The sequence below is a fragment of the Oncorhynchus kisutch genome, unplaced genomic scaffold (assembly GCF_002021735.2).
Source record: "Oncorhynchus kisutch isolate 150728-3 unplaced genomic scaffold, Okis_V2 scaffold3975, whole genome shotgun sequence".
NCBI classification, from domain to species: domain Eukaryota; kingdom Metazoa; phylum Chordata; class Actinopteri; order Salmoniformes; family Salmonidae; genus Oncorhynchus; species Oncorhynchus kisutch.
In genome coordinates, this window is record NW_022265920.1 from 150001 (window position 1) to 168743 (window position 18743).

Sequence of the window (18743 nt, forward strand, 5' to 3'; positions counted from 1 at the left end):
ACTAGTCTGGTTTCCATCTAACAGAGAGGAGAATAAACTAGTCTGGTTTACATCTAAAAGCAGAGAGGAGAATAAACTAGTCTGGTTTCCATCTAATAGCAGAGAGGAGAATAAACTAGTCTGGTTTCCATCTAACAGAGAGGAGAATAAACTAGTCTGGTTTACATCTAAAAGCAGAGAGGAGAATAAACTAGTCTGGTTTCCATCTAATAGCAGAGAGGAGAATAAACTAGTCTGGTTTCCATCTAACAGAGAGGAGAATAAACTAGTCTGGTTTACATCTAACAGCAGAGAGGAGAATAAACTAGTCTGGTTTACATCTAACAGCAGAGAGGAGAATAAACTAGTCTGGTTTACATCTAACAGCAGAGAGGAGAATAAACTAGTCTGGTTTCCATCTAACAGAGAGGAGAATAAACTAGTCTGGTTTCCATCTAACAGCAGAGAGGAGAATAAACTAGTCTGGTTTCCATCTAACAGAGAGGAGAATAAACTAGTCTGGTTTACATCTAACAGAGAGGAGAATAAACTAGTCTGGTTTCCATCTAACAGAGAGGAGAATAAACTAGTCTGGTTTACATCTAATAGCAGAGAGGAGAATAAACTAGTCTGGTTTCCATCTAATAGCAGAGAGGAGAATAAACTAGTCTGGTTTCCATCTAACAGAGAGGAGAATAAACTAGTCTGGTTTCCATCTAATAGCAGAGAGGAGAATAAACTAGTCTGGTTTCCATCTAACAGAGAGGAGAATAAACTAGTCTGGTTTACATCTAACAGAGAGGAGAATAAACTAGTCTGGTTTCCATCTAACAGAGAGGAGAATAAACTAGTCTGGTTTACATCTAACAGAGAGGAGAATAAACTAGTCTGGTTTACATCTAACAGAGAGGAGAATAAACTAGTCTGGTTTACATCTAACAGAGAGGAGAATAAACTAGTCTGGTTTCCATCTAACAGAGAGGAGAATAAACTAGTCTGGTTTCCATCTAACAGAGAGGAGAATAAACTAGTCTGGTTTACATCTAACAGAGAGGAGAATAAACTAGTCTGGTTTACATCTAAAGCAGAGAGGAGAATAAACTAGTCTGGTTTCCATCTAATAGCAGAGAGGAGAATAAACTAGTCTGGTTTCCATCTAACAGAGAGGAGAATAAACTAGTCTGGTTTACATCTAACAGAGAGGAGAATAAACTAGTCTGGTTTCCATCTAACAGAGAGGAGAATAAACTAGTCTGGTTTCCATCTAACAGAGAGGAGAATAAACTAGTCTGGTTTCCATCTAACAGAGAGGAGAATAAACTAGTCTGGTTTCCATCTAACAGAGAGGAGAATAAACTAGTCTGGTTTCCATCTAACAGAGAGGAGAATAAACTAGTCTGGTTTACATCTAATAGCAGAGAGGAGAATAAACTAGTCTGGTTTCCATCTAATAGCAGAGAGGAGAATAAACTAGTCTGGTTTCCATCTAACAGAGAGGAGAATAAACTAGTCTGGTTTCCATCTAATAGCAGAGAGGAGAATAAACTAGTCTGGTTTCCATCTAACAGAGAGGAGAATAAACTAGTCTGGTTTACATCTAACAGAGAGGAGAATAAACTAGTCTGGTTTCCATCTAACAGAGAGGAGAATAAACTAGTCTGGTTTACATCTAACAGAGAGGAGAATAAACTAGTCTGGTTTACATCTAACAGAGAGGAGAATAAACTAGTCTGGTTTCCATCTAACAGAGAGGAGAATAAACTAGTCTGGTTTCCATCTAACAGAGAGGAGAATAAACTAGTCTGGTTTCCATCTAACAGAGAGGAGAATAAACTAGTCTGGTTTACATCTAGCAGAGAGGAGAATAAACTAGACTGGTTTACATCTAACAGAGAGGAGAATAAACTAGTCTGGTTTCCATCTAACAGAGAGGAGAATAAACTAGCCTGGTTTACATCTAACAGAGAGGAGAATAAACTAGTCTGGTTTCCATCTAACAGAGAGGAGAATAAACTAGTCTGGTTTCCATCTAACAGCAGAGAGGAGAATAAACTAGTCTGGTTTCCATCTAACAGCAGAGAGGAGAATAAACTAGTCTGGTTTCCATCTAATAGCAGAGAGGAGAATAAACTAGCCTGGTTTACATCTAACAGAGAGGAGAATAAACTAGTCTGGTTTCCATCTAACAGCAGAGAGGAGAATAAACTAGTCTGGTTTACATCTAACAGCAGAGAGGAGAATAAACTAGTCTGGTTTACATCTAACAGCAGAGAGGAGAATAAACTAGTCTGGTTTCCATCTAACAGAGAGGAGAATAAACTAGTCTGGTTTCCATCTAACAGAGAGGAGAATAAACTAGTCTGGTTTCCATCTAACAGCAGAGAGGAGAATAAACTAGTCTGGTTTCCATCTAACAGCAGAGAGGAGAATAAACTAGTCTGGTTTCCATCTAACAGAGAGGAGAATAAACTAGTCTGGTTTCCATCTAACAGCAGAGAGGAGAATAAACTAGTCTGGTTTCCATCTAACAGAGAGGAGAATAAACTAGTCTGGTTTCCATCTAACAGAGAGGAGAATAAACTAGTCTGGTTTCCATCTAATAGCAGAGAGGAGAATAAACTAGTCTGGTTTACATCTAACAGAGAGGAGAATAAACTAGTCTGGTTTCCATCTAACAGCAGAGAGGAGAATAAACTAGTCTGGTTTCCATCTAACAGAGAGGAGAATAAACTAGTCTGGTTTCCATCTAACAGAGAGGAGAATAAACTAGTCTGGTTGACATCTAACAGAGGAGAATAAACTAGACTGGTTTCCATCTAACAGAGAGGAGAACAAACTAGTCTGGTTTACATCTAACAGAGAGGAGAATAAACTAGACTGGTTTACATCTAACAGAGAGGAGAATAAACTAGTCTGGTTTCCATCTAATAGCAGAGAGGAGAATAAACTAGTCTGGTTTCCATCTAATAGCAGAGAGGAGAATAAACTAGTCTGGTTTCCATCTAATAGCAGAGAGGAGAATAAACTACCCTGGTTTACATCTAATAGCAGAGAGGAGAATAAACTAGTCTGGTTTCCATCTAACAGCAGAGAGGAGAATAAACTAGTCTGGTTTACATCTAACAGAGAGGAGAATAAACTAGTCTGGTTTACATCTAACAGAGAGGAGAATAAACTAGTCTGGTTTACATCTAACAGAGAGGAGAATAAACTAGTCTGGTTTACATCTAACAGAGAGGAGAATAAACTAGCCTGGTTTACATCTAACAGAGAGGAGAATAAACTAGTCTGGTTTACATCTAACAGCAGAGAGGAGAATAAACTAGTCTGGTTTACATCTAGCAGAGAGGAGAATAAACTAGTCTGGTTTCCATCTAACAGCAGAGAGGAGACTAAACTAGTCTGGTTTATATCTAACAGCAGAGAGGAGAATAAACTAGCCAGTCTCCATTTGCCAGTTCCTGCTAACGCCACATCAATACAGACTAGAGGTCGACCCATTAATCGGAATGGCATAGAAAAATCATAATCGGTCGACCTCTAATACAGACACACACATTCTCTCTCTCTCTCTCACTCTCTTTCTTTCTCTCTGAAAGGTGAGAAAACGACTGCCCTTCTCTCAAGGGCTGTGGCTTCATGGCAGCAATGGCAGGTTTTTGTAGCTTTCCTATGGAGACTAATCAACGTGGCATCACGTCGGAAATGTCAGCCTGCCAGGAACCTCGGGTGACACTCAGACAGCGACTCAGGGGATTTACATAGAAACCAGGGCACATAGGGCCAAAAGTAGTGCACTAATTAGGGAATAGGATGCCATTCTGGGGAACAAGCTGTGTGTCCCAGTTCTGGGCTGTTCTGTTTGAGGAATATTCAGAATCTTTAGACAGAATTCATTAACGATGGTAAGAGTGTTGACCTAATTAATATTAATCACACACAACCAGACACGCACAACCAGACACACGCACAACCAGCAACACGCACAACCAGCCACACGCGCACACACACACACACACACACACACACACACACACACACACACACACACACACACACACACACACACACACACACACACACACACACACACACACACACACACACACACACACACACACACACAGGACATTCCAGATGATCTATGGGACTTCAGGTGCAGGTTAATTTCCAACACAGCTTTGCTGTCTTTTTGTTTTAAAGCCAGAGATAGTAAATTTCTAAAATCTCTACTGACTGTGACAGAACAGCACCTCTCTGGTTCAGATCTTTACTGACTGTCTGACAGAACAGCACCTCTCTGGTTCAGATCTCTACTGACTGTCTGACAGAACAGCACCTCTCTGGTTCAGATCTCTACTGACTGTCTGACAGAACCTCTCTGGTTCAGATCTCTACTGACTGTCTGACAGAACCTCTCTGGTTCAGATCTCTACTGACTGTCTGACAGAACCTCTCTGGTTCAGATCTCTACTGACTGTCTGACAGAACCTCTCTGGTTCAGATCTCTACTGTCTGTCTGACAGAACACCACCTCTCTGGTTCAGATATCAACTGACTAGGTGACTTGGTGACTGTGCAGTCTACGTGACTGTGCTGACTGAGTGGATTCCACTTAAGGGCAGAAGCACCTCCGTACCTTCATCTGATTGACATAGAGAAAAAGGGAGAGAGACAGAGGGAGAGAGAGAGAGAGAGGCAGAGGGAGAGATTGAGACAGGGGGAGACAGAGGGAGAGAGAGAGAGAGACAGAGGGAGAGAGAGAGAGAGACAGAGGGCGAGATGGAGACAGAGGGAGAGAGAGACAGAGACAGAGAGAGACAGAGACAGAGAGAGACAGAGAGAGAGAGACAGAGAGAGACAGAGAGAGAGACAGAGAGAGACAGAGACATAGAGAGAGACAGAGACATAGAGAGAGACAGAGACAGAGACATAGAGAGAGACAGAGAGAGACAGAGGGAGAGAGAGGGAGAGAGAGGGAGAGAGAGAGAGACAGAGGGAGAGAGAGGGAGACAGAGGGAGAGAGAGGGAGAGAGAGAGAGAGACACACCCTAATTGACAACCAAACAAACCAAACCAAAACAAAGGCAAAGTCTTCTCATGCTTTGTTGATTTCAAAAAAGCCTTCGACTCAATTTGGCATGAGGGTCTGCTATACAAACTGATGGAAATTGGTGTTGGGGGTAAAACATACAACATTATAAAATCCATGTACACAAACAACAAGTGTGCGGTTAAAATTGGCAAAAAACACACAAATTTCTTCACACAGGGTCGTGGGGTGAGACAGGGATGCAGCTTAAGCCCCACCCTCTTCAACGTATATATCAACGAATTGGCGCGGGCAGTAGAAAAGTCTGCAGTTAAATTCTATAACCACTTAAAAGGAAGCGATTCCCAAACCTTCCACAACAAAGCCATCACCTACAGAGAGATGAACCTGGAGAAGAGTCCCCTAAGCAAGCTGGTCCTGGGGCTCTGTTCACAAACAAAAACACACCCTACAGAGCCCCAGGACAGCAGCACAATTAGACCCAACCAAATCACGAGAAAACAAAAAGATAATTACTTGACACATTGGAAAGAATTAACAAAAAAACTGAGCAAACTAGAATGCTATTTGGCCCTAAACAGAGAGTACACAGTGGCAGAATACCTGACCACTGTGACTGACCCAAAATTAAGGAAAGCTTTGACTATGTACAGACTCCGTGAGCATAGCCTTGCTATTGAGAAAGGCCGCCGTAGGCAGACATGGCTCTCAAGAAGACAGGCTATGTGCACACTGCCCACAAAATGAGGTGGAAACTGAGCTGCACTTCCTAACCTCCTGCCCAATGTATGACCATATTAGAGAGACATATTTCCCTCAGATTACACAGATCCACAAAGAATTCGAAAACAAATCCAATTTTGAAAAACTCCCATATCTACTGGGTGAAATTCCACAGTGTGACATCACAGCAGCAAGATTTGTGACCTGTTGCCACAAGAAAAGGGCAACCAATGAAGAACACACACCATTGTAAATACAACCCATATTTATGCTTATTTATGTTATATTGTGTCCTTTACCATTTGTACATTGTTAAAACACTGTATATATAATATGACATTTGTAATGTCTTTATTGTTTTGAAACTTCTGTATGTGTAATGTTTACTGTTCATTTGTATTGTTTATTTCACTTATATATTATCACCTCACTTGCTTTGGCAATGTTAACACATGTTTCCCATGACAATAAAGCCCTTGAATTGAATTGAATTGAGACAGAGGGAGAAAGAGAGAGACAGAGGGAGAGGGAGAGAGAGAGAGAGAGACAGGGGGGGAGAGAAATGACAGAGAGCTGGAAGTGATAGAGACACCATGATCCAGCAGGGCATGATGCTAGCCTGAGATAACTTCAGAGAGGCCACTTCAGAGTGGACAGCACCGGTCTGTCTGTGAACCAGTCCTGTTGTAGAATCTGATCCGACGAGCCTCCGGCTCTGTATCGCTATAGAGGCATTCTAAACCTACTGTATGCTAAACCTACTGTATGCTAAACCTACTGTATGCTAAACCTACTGTATGCTAAACCTACTGTATGCTAAACCTACTGTAGCACCAACTCTCTCCCACACAGTTTACCATGCATGCAGTATGAGATCACATATAACACACACATGCTCTCTCGCTCTCTCACACACACATCCCACAGACGTACTTACAGACACATCACCTATACACACAAATACACACAAATGCACACACGCATCGCAGACACACAGTAATGTGTGGATCTCCATACCCATTTACCAAAAGCAACCGAGCATCTTCAAGCAGACAGGCGAGCGGTGACAAATATAGGACCTACCTCATGCAGCTGGTGCAGCAGAAAGCAGTCTCCTCACAACACCACAGCAGCCTGAGAGAGAAGAGAAGGCAGGGAGGGAGACATGATGACATCACAGTGTTTATATCCCCCCCCCCCCCTCCTAATACAGCCTGGTGGAGCATACGCTTCAGTCCATCACAGACGGAGTGTCCTAGTCACGTGTGATTGCGCGCGTGGTTCTACAAGTGTGTGTGGGTTCTACAGTTTTTAATCTCCTCCGTGCCAGTGGGCTCGAAGAGGCGTGTCCTTTGGCCCACCACCAGAACCCATTCCTTAATCCTGTTGGACAGGCTTTATTAGTCGCAGGGCCAATTAACATGTCCATCTGGGGGTCAATCTGAACCACACAGACAGACTGGTTTTGGGAGGAAAGGAGAGGAAGAACAGAGTACTATGATACCTGTGTAGGCTACACTGTGAAAGAGAAGAGATTGAGAATAAAATACATTTAACACCAGACGGTGTAAGGTGACAGGAGCCAGGAGCCAGGACCCAAACACAAACCAGAGGGTTAATCTGATGGAGCCCCAGACCCAGGACCCAAACACAAACCAGAGGGTTAATCTGATGGAGCCCAGGACCCAAACCAGAGGGTTAATCTGATGGAGCCCAGGACCCAGGACCCAAACACAAACCAGAGGGTTAATCTGATGGAGCCCAGGACACAGGACCCAAACCAGAGGGTTAATCTGATGGAGCCCAGGACCCAGGACCCAAACCAGAGGGTTAATCTGATGGAGCCCAGGTCCCAGGACCCAAACCAGAGGGTTAATCTGATGGAGCCCAGGACCCAAACCAGAGGGTTAATCTGATGGATCCCAGGACCCAGGACCCAAACCAGAGGGTTAATCTGATGGAGCCCAAGACCCAAACCAGAGGGTTAATCTGATGGAGCCCAGGACCCAGGACCCAAACCAGAGGGTTAATCTGATGGAGCCCAGGACCCAAACCAGAGGGTTAATCTGATGGAGCCCAGGACCCAAACCAGAGGGTTAATCTGATGGAGCCCAGGACCCAGGACCCAAACCAGAGGGTTAATCTGATGGAGCCCAGGACCCAAACCAGAGGGTTAATCTGATGGAGCCCAGGACCCAAACACAAACCAGAGGGTTAATCTGATGGAGCCCAGGACCCAAACATAAACCAGAGGGTTAATCTGATGGAGCCCAGGGCCCAAACATAAACCAGAGGGTTAATCTGATAGAGCCCAGGACCCAAACATAAACCACAGAGGGTTAATCTGATGGAGCCCAGGACCCAAACACAAACCAGAGGGTTAATCTGATGGAGCCCAGGACCCAAACATAAACCAGAGGGTTAATCTGATGGAGCCCAGGGCCCAAACATAAACCAGAGGGTTAATCTGATAGAGCCCAGGACCCAAACATAAACCACAGAGGGTTAATCTGATGGAGCCCAGGACCCAAACACAAACCAGAGGGTTAATCTGATGGAGCCCAGGACCCAAACATAAACCAGAGGGTTAATCTGAACATAAACCAGAGGGTTAATCTGATGGAGCCCAGGGCCCAAACCAGAGGGTTACTGATGGAGCCCAGGACCCAAACACAAACCACAGAGAGACCTGATATCTTCAAAGTGAAGTTGCCCCTAGACCAGGTTCCCCAACTGCCAACTTCATTTGGCCCCCCAAATTTCCGGACAAAAAACCCTGAAATAACATATTTTGGGTCATTTTCATTGTCAGACATAAAAGACAAAAAATACCAGGAAATCAGTTCCAAGTGATTTTAATTTTGGAAATCTGCTACCAAGTATCCAATCCAAAAGGCACCCTATTCCCTATATTGTGCGCTACTTTTGTCCAGGGCCTTTTGTCCAGGGCTACTTTTGACCAGGGCCCTATGGTGCTCTATATAGGGGATAGTGTGCCTTTTGGGATGCAGCCCTCCCCATTCCACCCTCTGCTAGCTTCGCTAATTGATTACACACTTCCAAAGAACTGCCAGGTCGCAGCTGAGCTGCACGAGCAAGTCTATAGGAAATACAGGCTGCCTACTGTAATCATACCCCATCACCTGTGTTGTGTGGAGTCATGTCTATAGGAAATACAGGCTGCCTACTGTAATCATACCCCATCACCTGTGTTGTGTGGAGTCATGTCTATAGGAAATACAGGCTGCCTACTGTAATCATACCCCATCACCTGTGTTGTGTGGAGTCATGTCTATAGGAAATACAGGCTGCCTACTGTAATCATACCCCATCACCTGTGTTGTGTGGAGTCATGTCTATAGGAAATACAGGCTGCCTACTGTAATCATACCCCATCACCTGTGTTGTGTGGAGTCATGTCTATAGGAAATACAGGCTGCCTACTGTAATCATACCCAATCACCTGTGTTGTGTGGAGTCATGTCTATAGGAAATACAGGCTGCCTACTGTAATCATACCCAATCACCTGTGTTGTGTGGAGTCATGTCTATAGGAAATACAGGCTGCCTACTGTAATCATACCCCATCACCTGTGTTGTGTGGAGTCATGGCTTGTCGTGCTGTGTGGAGTCATGTCTTGTTGTGTTGTGTGGAGTCATGTCGTGTCGTCCTGTGTGGAGTCATGTCGTGTTGTCCTGTGTGGAGTCATGTCTTATCGTCCTGTGTGGAGTCATGTCTTATCGTCCTGTGTGGAGTCATGTCGTGTCGCGCTGCCCTGTGTGGAGTCAAGTCGTGTCGTGTTGTGTGGAGTAATGTTTTGTCACGCTGTGTGAAGTCATGTCTTGTCGCGCTGCCCTGTGTGGAGTCATGTCTTGCCGCGCTGTGTGGAGTCATGTCTTATCGTCCTGTGTGGAGTCATGTCTTATCGTCCTGTGTGGAGTCATGTCGTGTCGCGCTGCCCTGTGTGGAGTCATGTCTTATCGTCCTGTGTGGAGTCATGTCGTGTCGCGCTGCCCTGTGTGGAGTCAAGTCGTGTCGTGTTGTGTGGAGTAATGTTTTGTCACGCTGTGTGAAGTCATGTCTTGTCGCGCTGCCCTGTGTGGAGTCATGTCTTGCCGCGCTGTGTGGAGTCATGTCTTATCGTCCTGTGTGGAGTCATGTCTTATCGTCCTGTGTGGAGTCATGTCGTGTCGCGCTGCCCTGTGTGGAGTCAAGTCGTGTCGTGTTGTGTGGAGTCATGTCTTGTCACGCTGTGTGGAGTCATGTCTTGTCGCGCTGCCCTGTGTGGAGTCATGTCTTGCCGCGCTGTGTGGAGTCATGTCTTGGTTCACAGTATGTGTGTTCATTTAGGCTATACCATGTTGACATAGAGGAATGGATCGAACCAAAACGACAGGTTCTTTACCTCTCCCTTGTTTTGTGTGTGTGTGAACAGCACAGTTCCACAGGCCAGACTAACCTAGTTATTGGTGTTAGCCCACAAGGTGAGCGGAGGCAGCTCTTGCTCTCAGACGGTAATAAATAAGCACACTGGCCTACAAAGGCACATTACTATCAGTCAGGCATCAAGTGGAATACTCCTACCTCCTTTTAATTGGACATTTCAATGTTGCTATGGTAGTCATAAAGCAACATCTAGGCCTATAACCTGGGGGAAGGGAAATGCAGAAGCTGTTGTTTCCAGAGAACTGCACCAGTACAAACCTGACAGCCTACAGAAACCCTCCACTGAAACCTGATAGTGACACAAATTCAATCAACACTAATGCATCAATTAATGCGATTTTGTTCGCCTAATTTATAAATTGTCGTTCTTCTTTGGAATTTTCTTCATATTTATATTATTTACACTTTTCAAAAGAAAAACAAAACAGTAAATTCTAAAACTAAGAACACCCGCTGAGGCAGAAGTCCTGTACAGCCTCCACCAACACAAACGTAATCCACAGGGGTAGTTGTCTGGAAGAAGCCATTAGGACTGAGGTCTACCTTCAGGTCTTCAGGTTACCTCTCCTCTTACCAGCTCAGTCTCCACTTCTCTTTCTCTGCCAAACCATGTCCTCATGCTGGGGAGACTGGTGGGTGCTGCTGTAGCTATTAGAAGTAGGAGCAGAGTTTGGTCTGGGTCTCCTGGTTAGCCCGGAAAGCATTGGCGACTACTCGGGCGTGACTGAAACAATAGAGCACGGTTGGTCAGGTGACATAAGAGTTCCGGGGTACGTCACAGTGTCACTCTCACTATGTTCCCAGGGACGGTCCGGGGCTTAGTCCTAGACGGATTAGCCTAACAGTGGTTACGTTCCAAACCGTTCCCATGGAGATGTCCCAACGCCCAGGGACACTTTCCATGAGGCAACTCTAACTGTCGAGGGACCAAGCGGTGCTGTTTTCAGTATTGTTGTTGGTTGGTATCAACGTGTACTGAATCACCGCCCAGGGCTAAAAGGTGGCGGCGCTGGAGAAGTTAAAGAACTCATTTGTTACGTGTTTCACACGGTGTCCAACAATGGGAGGAAGAATGTGTTCCACAAGAGCAGAAAACAGATGAAGAGAGGGTAAATGGAATGAAGGCAGTGCAAATCCCATGTCGTTTTTGCTGGGCTTTTTAAATACGTTTACTGTGGTAAACACATGACCATCTGTCCAGTCTCCTGGCAACAGAGCTACTTTGGCACCTTTCACCTTAATCTTTTTCTAGAAAACGTGATAACAGCTTGTCAGACCAATGGTGAAACTTCTTGATGGGTTTTTTCCACTGTGAGTGAAGCACAGCTTCAAATCGGGCGACGCCCACAGATTTCTACTCAGTGATTCAAGAGCAACAAAGCTTGACTTAATTTAATAAAACAGCTAAGTAATTAAATTAGGGTCAATCAAGAGAGGAGTGGACACGAACGCCAGTCCCCACTGGTCTCTGAACTGAGCTTCCTGAGCCAGGTGCAAATGAAGCTTTAGATGGCCGAGGATAATTTGTCCCCAGAAAACAGAGCTGCTGTTGGCTTTTATTTTCTTATCAGTCGGTTTAAGAGCAACAAGACACTCCTTCTACATTCACTGCAGGGAAATTCCAAGGAAACGGAATTATGCTGAAACTGATTTGACACTTGAAAATGTATTCCAAACAACTGCCTTCAAAGTGTAACCAACCACAGAACACTACTCTATACATTATGAGTACTATGAACAATTTACACAGTACATTTATTTAGTATTTTTACATTTACTGTGTGAACCGTACAGAGGGTAAACTCTCCCTCTTCTGTTACCACACGTTGTATCTGCACAGTTTCCTGTAAATGTGTGTTTATAAAATGTTCTGTGGAAAGTCATTGTGCATATGGTTTGTTAAACTTTGAAATCAAAGGTTTTTGTTTGGTATACATTTTAAAGTGAAAAAATCTGAGTCACAGTGGAATTCTGTTAGCATGGAATAGACCTGCAGCAAACTCATTCAATCTCTGATTCCTGAAGCTGAGACTTGGCTGGGTATCCAATTAGAGGGGGCTTTTAAGAACCTGCCCAAGTCAGAGAAGAAGTGAAATCGTACAGAGGAGAATCATATCAGCCCGCTGGGCCTTTGTGTTCACTCCATTCACAAAGCAAAAGGGATTTGCTTCACTGACGTAGCAGTCAAAGCAGTGAAGCCATAGTTACAGAATACAGAAGTAGCCTCATTGTCCTGCCCAGTGACAAATCCTTTCTATAGTGAGGTAAGCCCACAATCATCTCTCCCAGGCTTTTAGGGTTGGTCTGATGTCGCTGCTGCAGCAGTGCTGTCAGTCAAACATCTAGCTAACCGATAGAATATATTATCTTTGTACTTCTCATTCCTTTTTCCTGTACTGCATTGCTCCAGTGATTAAAACTGTATACACTCCATGTTGGCAGGGTTCACTGGGGCACACCTCTGAGGTCACGCCCGGTGTGTAGGCCCTAAAGCGGGGCTATATTTAGTGCCGTAATCCTGTCTGTGCAACACGGAGGCCCGACGTAATAATGGTTTAGGGTGGACGAGGGAACCCTGCCTTGGAGCAGGTTTTCAGGCAGCTGAGAATGCCAGCTATGCAGGGGAGTCAGACTACTGGGTCACTGCGTTGCAGAGACGCCACGCCCCATGGGCCTCGTCATGATCCCATCCTTCTGGAGCTCTGGGCGAAGACCGTCCTGAAATGTCTCAAAAAGTGTCTCAAAAATGTCTCAAAAAGTGCTTCAACTAGATTAACTTTTACCTGTAGTTTCTATATATAAACAAACACAGTCTACAATCCGTTTCAGTGGGTTTCTTTCTTGGTCGGATCTGAGCTAATGGGATGGAAACAAGAGTCCAGACTATTCCAGACACAATCCTCCTACATTTTATGAGACGGGGAGCCGGTTTTAATGAGACGGGGAGCCGATTTTAATGAGACGGGGAGCAGGTTTTCATGAGACGGGGAGCAGGTTTTCATGAGACGGGGAGCAGGTTTTAATGAGACGGGGAGCAGGTTTTAATGAGACGGGGAGCAGGTTTTAATGAGACGGGGAGCGGGTTTTAATGAGACGGGGAGCGGGTTTTAATGAGACGGGGAGCGGGTTTTAATGAGACGGGAGGAGGTTTTAATGAGACGGGGAGCAGGTTTTAATGAGACGGGGAGCAGGTTTTAAAGAGACGGGGAGCAGGTTTTAAAGAGACGGGGACTGGGTTTTAATGAGACGGGAGGATGTTTTAATGAGACGGGGAGCAGGTTTTAATGAGACGGGGAGCAGGTTTTAATGAGACGGGGAGCGGGTTTTAATGAGACGGGGAGCGGGTTTTAATGAGACGGGGAGCAGGTTTTTATGAGACAAGAGGAGGCTTTTTATGAGACGGGGAGCAGGTTTTTATGAGACAGGAGTGGGTTTTGAACGTCACAGCTGATCTGGGGGATTTATGCAACAAATCATCTTATTTCAAAGAGGTGTGAGGCGTAGCATTTAGCAGTGTTGGAACACAAAGACTTACAGCACAATTCACAAATACCTTGGGATAAAGGAAAGTTGCTAACAAGACATTTTGACTGTAAAGGGAGAAAACTATAATTGCTTTAGCCATTAGTCTCTCTTAATGCCAACGTCAGCATCAGCTGTCAAGGTGAAGAAGAGGAAAACGACCAGACTGATAGTCTCTGTGTTCTCACATGCTTTGTAAGCCTCTAGCTAATAGGCAGCTGTGCTAGCTGTCATTGACGTGTAGTGAAGGTAGTTAGAAAGGGAAGGGAAAGGGAGATACCCTGTCAGCTGTACAACTGAAGGCCTTCAACTGAAATGTGTCTTCCGCATTTAACCCAGAAGGTGTAGTTTTTCATTCAGCATCTCTAATGGACTTTGGCGTAACGTGAGAAAGGATGACATTTTTACCTTTTTTATTTAACCAGGCAAGTCAGTTAAGAACAAATTCTTATTTTTAATGACGGCCTAGGAACAGTGGGTTAACTGCCTTGTTCAGGGGCAGAACGACAGATTTTACCTTGTCAGCTCGGGGATTTGAACTTGCAACCTTACGGTTACTAGTCCAACGCACTAACCACTAGGCTACCCTGCCGCCCCACATGCTGAGTGTGTGTTATTACTTTATGAATCATGAGGCACTAGACATCATGAGGCCTCTCCACTAGGCCCCTACACGGGACTCTCCACTAGGCCCCTACACGGGACTCTCCACTAGGCCCCTACACGGGACTCTCCACTAGGCCCCTACACGGGACTCTCCACTAGGCCCCTACACGGGACTCTCCACTAGGCCCCTACACAGGACTCTCCACTAGGCCCCTACACAGAACGTAAGGGGTGGCTAACAGACCTCCATCCTATGCTAGCTTGCTACCGATGCCCTGGCTAGCTGTCTAAATCACCAACCAACCTCTCCACTCACCGGACCCTTTTGATCACTCGACTAAGCATGCCTATCCTTAATGTCAATATGTCTTGTCCATTTCTGTTCTGGTTAGTGTTTATTGGCTTATTTCACTGTAGAGCCTCTAGTCCTGCTCACTATACCTTATCCAACCTATTAGTTCCACCACCCACACATGCAATGACATCTCCTGGTTTCAACGATGTTTCTAGAGACAATATCTCTCTCTTCATCACTCAATACCTAGGTTTACCTCCACTGTATTCACATCCTACCATACATTTGTCTGTACATTATACCTTGATGCTATTTTATCGCCCCCAGAAACCTCCTTTTACTCTATGTTCCAGACGTTCTAGACGACCAATTCTCATAGCTTTTAGCCGTACCCTTATTCTACTCCTCCTATGTTCCTCTGGCGATGTAGAGGTGAATCCAGGCCCTGCAGTGCCTGGCTCCACTCCTATTCCCCAGGCGCTCTCTTTTGACGACTTCTGTAACCGTAATAGCCTTGGTTTCATGCATGTTAACATTAGAAGCCTCCTCCCTAAGTTTGTTCTATTCACTGCTTTAGCACACTCTGCCAACCCGGATGTTCTAGCTGTGTCTGAATCCTGGCTTAGGAAGACCACCAAAAACTCAGACATTTTAATTCCAAACTACAACATTTTCAGACAAGATAGAACTGCCAAAGGGGGCGGTGTTGCAATCTACTGCAAAGATAGCCTGCAGAGTTCTGTCCTACTATCCAGGTCTGTACCCAAACAATTTGAACTTCTACTTTTAAAAATCCACCTCTCTAAAAACAAGTCTCTCACCGTTGCCGCCTGCTATAGACCACCCTCTGCCCCCAGCTGTGCTCTGGACACCATATGTGAACTGATTGCCCCCCATCTATCTTCAGAGTTCGTGCTGCTAGGCGACCTAAACTGGAACATGCTTAACACCCCAGCCATCCTACAATCTAAACTTGATGCCCTCAATCTCACACAAATTATCAATGAACCTACCAGGTACCTCCCCAAAACCTTAAACACGGGCACCCTCATAGATATCATCCTAACCAACTTCCCCTCTAAATACACCTCGGCTGTCTTCAACCAAGATCTCAGCGATCACTGCCTCATTGCCTGCATCCGTAATGGGTCAGCGGTCAAACGACCTCCACTCATCACTGTAAAACGCTCTCTGAAACACTTCTGCGAGCAGGCCTTTCTAATCGACCTGGCCGGGGTATCCTGGAAGGATATTGATCTCATCCCGTCAGTAGAGGATGCCTGGATATTTTTAAAAAATGCCTTCCTAACCATCCTAAATAAACATGCCCCATTCAAGAAATTTAGAACCAGGAACAGATATAGCCCTTGGTTCTCCCCAGACCTGACTGCCCTTAACCAACACAAAAACATCCTATGGCGTTCTGCATTAGCATCGAACAGCCCCCGTGATATGCAGCTGTTCAGGGAAGCTAGAAATCATTATACACAGGCAGTTAGAAAAGCCAAGGCTAGCTTTTTCAAGCAGAAATTTGCTTCCTGCAACACTAACTCAAAAAAGTTCTGGGACACTGTAAAGTCCATGGAGAATAAGAACACCTCCTCCCAGCTGCCCACTGCACTGAAGATAGGAAACACTGTCACCACTGATAAATCCACCATAATTGAGAATTTCAATAAGCATTTTTCTACGGCTGGCCATGCTTTCCACCTGGCTACTCCTACCCCGGACAACAGCACTGCACCCCCAACAGCAACTCGCCCAAGCCTTCCCCATTTCTCCTTCTCCCAAATCCATTCAGCTGATGTTCTGAAAGAGCTGCAAAATCTGGATCCCTACAAATCAGCCGGGCTAGACAATCTGGACCCTTTCTTTCTAAAATTATCTGCCGAAATTGTTGCCACCCCTATTACTAGCCTGTTCAACCTCTCTTTCGTGTCGTCTGAGATTCCCAAAGATTGGAAAGCAGCTGCGGTCATCCCCCTCTTCAAAGGGGGGGACACTCTTGACCCAAACTGCTACAGACCTATATCTATCCTACCGTGCCTTTCTAAGGTCTTCGAAAGCCAAGTCAACAAACAGATTACCGACCATTTCGAATCTCACCATACCTTCTCTGCTATGCAATCCGGTTTCAGAGCTGGTCATGGGTGCACCTCAGCCACGCTCAAGGTCCTAAACGATATCTTAACCGCCATCGATAAGAAACATTACTGTGCAGCCGTATTCATTGATCTGGCCAAGGCTTTCGACTCTGTCAATCACCATATCCTCATCGGCAGACTCGACAGCCTTGGTTTCTCAAATGATTGCCTCGCCTGGTTCACCAACTACTTCTCTGATAGAGTTCAGTGTGTCAAATCGGAGGGTCTGCTGTCCGGACCTCTGGCAGTCTCTATGGGGGTGCCACAGGGTTCAATTCTTGGACCGACTCTCTTCTCTGTATACATCAATGAGGTCGCTCTTGCTGCTGGTGAGTCCCTGATCCACCTCTACGCAGACGACACCATTCTGTATACTTCCGGCCCTTCTTTGGACACTGTGTTAACAACCCTCCAGGCAAGCTTCAATGCCATACAACTCTCCTTCCGTGGCCTCCAATTGCTCTTAAATACAAGTAAAACTAAATGCATGCTCTTCAACCGATCGCTACCTGCACCTACCCGCCTGTCCAACATCACTACTCTGGACGGCTCTGACTTAGAATACGTGGACAACTACAAATACTTAGGTGTCTGGTTAGACTGTAAACTCTCCTTCCAGACCCATATCAAACATCTCCAATCCAAAGTTAAATCTAGAATTGGCTTCCTATTTCGCAACAAAGCATCCTTCACTCATGCTGCCAAACATACCCTTGTAAAACTGACCATCCTACCAATCCTCGACTTTGGCGATGTCATTTACAAAATAGCCTCCAATACCCTACTCAACAAATTGGATGCAGTCTATCACAGTGCAATCCGTTTTATCACCAAAGCCCCATATACTACCCACCATTGCGACCTGTACGCTCTCGTTGGCTGGCCCTCGCTTCATACTCGTCGCCAAACCCACTGGCTCCATGTCATCTACAAGACCCTGCTAGGTAAAGTCCCCCCTTATCTCAGCTCGCTGGTCACCATAGCATCTCCCACCTGTAGCACACGCTCCAGCAGGTATATCTCTCTAGTCACCCCCAAAACCAATTCTTTCTTTGGCCGCCTCTCCTTCCAGTTCTCTGCTGCCAATGACTGGAACGAACTACAAAAATCTCTGAAACTGGAAACACTTATCTCCCTCACTAGCTTTAAGCACCAACTGTCAGAGCAGCTCACAGATTACTGCACCTGTACATAGCCCACCTATAATTTAGCCCAAACAACTACCTCTTTCCCAACTGTATTTAATTTTTATTTATTTATTTATTTTGCTCCTTTGCACCCCATTATTTTTTTATTTCTACTTTGCACATTCTTCCATTGCAAAACTACCATTCCAGTATTTTACTTGCTATATTGTATTTACTTTGCCATCATGGCCTTTTTTGCCTTTACCTCCCTTCTCACCTCATTTGCTCACATTGTATATAGACTTGTTTATACTGCATTATTGACTGTATGTTTGTTTTTACTCCATGTGTAACTCTGTGTCGTTTTATCTGTCGAACTGCTTTGCTTTATCTTGGCCAGGTCGCAATTGTAAATGAGAACTTGTTCTCAACTTGCCTACCTGGTTAAATAAAGGTAAAATAAAAAAATAAAAAAATAAAACAGGACTCTACACAAGGCCTCTCCACTAGGCCTCTACACAGGACTCTCCACTAGGCCTCTACACAGGACTCTACACAAGGCCTCTACACTAGGCCTCTACACAGGACTCTACACAAGGACTCTACACAGGACTCTACACAGGACTCTACACAGGACTCTACACAGGACTCTACACAAGGCCTCTACACAGGACTCTCCACTAGGCCTCTACACAGGACTCTCCACTAGGCCTCTCCACTAGGACTCTACACAGGACTCTCCACTAGGCCTCTACACAGGACTCTACACAAGGCCTCTACACAGGACTCTCCACTAGGCCTCTACACAGGACTCTCCACTAGGCCTCTACACAGGACTCTCCACTAG

At 45.1% G+C, this 18743-nt stretch overlaps 1 protein-coding gene across 3 annotated transcripts in view; it reads right to left on the reverse strand.

Annotated features, from left to right (window-relative positions):
• LOC109878700 (oxysterol-binding protein-related protein 8-like) overlaps positions 1-18743 on the reverse strand; it is a 152917-nt gene that overhangs the window by 127635 nt on the left and 6539 nt on the right. For 2 of the 3 annotated variants that reach the window (XM_031821435.1, XM_031821433.1), the window contains exon 2: positions 6839-6889. The gene's annotated coding sequence lies outside the window, so the exon portion shown is untranslated. Of the gene's footprint in view, positions 1-6838; positions 6890-10776; positions 10834-18743 lie in introns of those variants that run through there. The other variant, XM_031821434.1, reaches the window with a different exon arrangement.